This window comes from Malurus melanocephalus, unplaced genomic scaffold, assembly GCF_030028575.1.
Source record: "Malurus melanocephalus ecotype Western Australia unplaced genomic scaffold, MMel_1.1 scaffold_4905, whole genome shotgun sequence".
In the NCBI taxonomy this organism is placed as follows: domain Eukaryota; kingdom Metazoa; phylum Chordata; class Aves; order Passeriformes; family Maluridae; genus Malurus; species Malurus melanocephalus.
This window is the reverse complement of record NW_026628136.1, coordinates 1-3014: the sequence shown is the minus strand read 5'-3', so window position 1 is coordinate 3014 and position 3014 is coordinate 1. Positions and strand designations below refer to the sequence as shown.

Sequence of the window (3014 nt, the reverse complement as noted above, 5' to 3'; positions counted from 1 at the left end):
CTCTTCGGCCCCTTCGACCTCTTCGATGGACACGACTTCGCCAAGGTGCGGTCAGCTGTCCGGCCGTGTGTCCATCTGTCCATCTGTCCGTGTGTGTCCATCTGTCCATCTGTCCGTGTGTGTCCATCTGTCCGTGTGTCCATCTGTCTGTCCATCTGTCCATGTGTCCATCTGTCCGTGTGTCCATCTCTCTGCCCGGACACCGCCTCTTCGGCCCCTTCGACCTCTTCGATGGACACGACTTTGCCAAGGTGCGGTCAGCTGTCCATCTGTCCATCTGTCCATCTGTCCGTGTGTCCATCTGTCCATCTGTCCGTGTGTCCATGTGTCCATGTGTCCATCTGTGTGTCCATCTGTCTGTGTGTGTGTCCATCTGTCCATCTGTCCGTGTGTCCATCTGTGTGTCCATCTGTCCATCTGTCCGTCTGTCCATCTGTCCATCTGTCCATCTGTCCATCTGTCCATCTGTCCGTCTCTCCGCCCGGACACCGCCTCTTCGGCCCCTTCGACCTCTTCGATGGACACGACTTCGCCAAGGTGCGGTCATCTGTCCATCTGTCCGGCCGTGTCTGTCCATCTGTCCATCTGTCCATCTGTCCGTGTGTCCATCTGTGTGTCCATCTGTCCGGCCGTGTGTCCATCTGTCCATCTGTCCATCTCTCTGCCCGGACACCGCCTCTTCGGCCCCTTCGACCTCTTCGATGGACACGACTTCACCAAGGTGCGGTCACCTGTCCATCTGTCCATCTGTCCGAGTGTCCATCTGTCTGTCCATCTGTCCGTGTGTCTGTCCCGGCACCGCCTCTTCGGCCCCTTTGACCTCTTCGATGGACACGACTTCGCCAAGGTGTGGTCACCTGTCCGTCTGTCCGGCTGTCTGTCTGTCTGTCTGACCGGCCGGACGTGTGTGTGTGTGTCCATCTGTCCATGTGTCCATCTGTGTGTCCATCTGTCCATCTGTCCATCTGTCCGTGTGTCTGTCCCGGCACCGCCTCTTCGGCCCCTTCGACCTCTTCGATGGACACGACTTCGCCAAGGTGCGGTCAGCTGTCCATCTGTCCATCTGTCCATCTGTCCATCTGTCCGGCCATGTGTCCATCTGTCTGTGTGTCTGTGTGTCCATCTGTCCATCTGTCCGTGTGTCTGTGTGTCCATCTGTCCGTGTGTCCATTTGTCCATCTGTCCATCTGTCCATCTGTCTGTCCATCTGTCCATCTGTCCATCTGTCCATCTGTCCGTGTGTCCATCTGTCCATCTGTCCGTGTGTCCATTTGTCCATCTGTCCATCTGTCCATCTGTCCGGCCGTGTGTCCATCTGTCCATCTGTCCATCTGTGTGTGTGTCCATCTGTCCATCTGTGTGTGTGTGTGTGTGTCTCCATCTGTCCATCTGTCCATCTGTCCGGCCGTGTGTCCATCTGTCTGTGTGTCCATCTGTCCATCTGTCCGTCTGTCTGTCCGTGTGTCCATCTGTCCACGTGTCCATCTGTCCATCTCTCTGTCCCGGCACCGCCTCTTCGGCCCCTTCGACCTCTTCGATGGACACGACTTCGCCAAGGTGCGGTCAGCTGTCCGTCTGTCCAGCTGTGTGTGTGTCCATCTGTCCATCTGTCCATCTGTCTGTGTGTCCATCTGTGTGTGTGTCCATCTGTCCATCTGTCCATCTGTCTGTGTGTCCATCTGTCCGTGTGTCCATCTGTCCATCTGTCCATCTGTCCATCTGTCCGTCTGTGTGTCCATCTGTCTGTGTGTCCATCTGTCCATCTCTCTGCCCTGGCACCGCCTCTTCGGCCCCTTCGACCTCTTCGATGGACACGACTTCGCCAAGGTGCGGTCAGCTGTCCATCTGTCCGGCCGTGTGTCCATCTGTCCATCTGTCTGTGTGTCCATCTGTCTGTGTGTCCATCTGTCCATCTGTCCATCTGTCCATCTGTCCATCTGTCCATCTGTCCGTGTGTCCATCTGTCCATGTGTGTGTGTGTCCATGTGTGTGTCCATCTGTGTGTCCATCTGTGTGTGTGTGTGTCCGTGTGTCCATTTGTCCATTTGTCCGTCTGTCCATCTGTCCCCCCAGGTGGTCGACACTCTGTCCGCTCTGTCCTGGACGCCGATCGCACAGAGGAGAGGCCTGGAGTGAGTGGACACTGCGGGGGGAGGGGCAGTGAGTGACCACAGGGGCCTGGAGTGAGTGGACAGTGGGGGGAGGGGCAGTGAGTGACCACAGGGGCCTGGCGTGAGTGGACAGTGGGGGGAGGGGCAGTGAGTGACCACAGGGTCTGGTCACTGAGTGACCCCAATGTCCAGTCACTGAGTGACCACAATGTCCGGTCACTGAGTGACCACTGTGTCTGGTCACTGAATGACCATGGTGACCTATCACTGAGTGACCACAATGTCCGGTCATTGAGTGACCCCAATGTCCACTCCCCTCCCTGAGTGACCCCAATGTCCAGGCCCTGAGTGACCACAGTGTCCAGTTCCTGAGTGGCCCCAATGTCCGGCCCCTGAGTGACCACAGTGTCTGGTCACTGAGCGACCCCAATGTCCAGTCCCCAAATGACCCCAGTGTCCAGTCCCTGAGTGACCCCAATGTCCAGTCACTGAATGACCACAATGTCCAGTTCCCAAGGGTCACACATGTCCAGTCCCCTCCCTGAGTGACCCCAATGTCCAGCCACTGAGTGACCACAATGTCCAGTCCCCGAGGGTCCCCAGTGGTCACTCCCTGGTGGTCACTCTCCGATGGTCACTCCTCAGTGGTCATTCCCTTGTCCTTGGCCACCACTCCCCAGTGGTCACTCAGGAGTAACTCCCTGTTGGTCACTCAGTGGTCACTCAGTGGTCACTCAGTGGTCACTCAGTGGTCACTCCCTGTTGATCACTCAGTGGTCACTCAGCGGTCACTCAGTGGTCACTCAGTGGTCACTCTGGCCGTGTTTCCCCCAGGCCGTTCCCGTCCGAGGGCACCGTTGGGGACAGCGACGTTTACAGCGGCGTTGGAGAGCGGATCGAGTA

The 3014-nt window shown here is 57.5% G+C and overlaps 1 long non-coding RNA gene across 1 annotated transcript; it reads left to right on the top strand.

The window, feature by feature from the left end:
- Positions 1–1768: 1768 nt before the first annotated feature.
- Positions 1769–3007, top strand: LOC130588419 (uncharacterized). The gene is made up of 3 exons (XR_008966951.1): positions 1769–1827; positions 2074–2132; positions 2946–3007. It is a non-coding gene; the product is annotated as an uncharacterized LOC130588419 (long non-coding RNA).
- Positions 3008–3014: the final 7 nt, after the last annotated feature.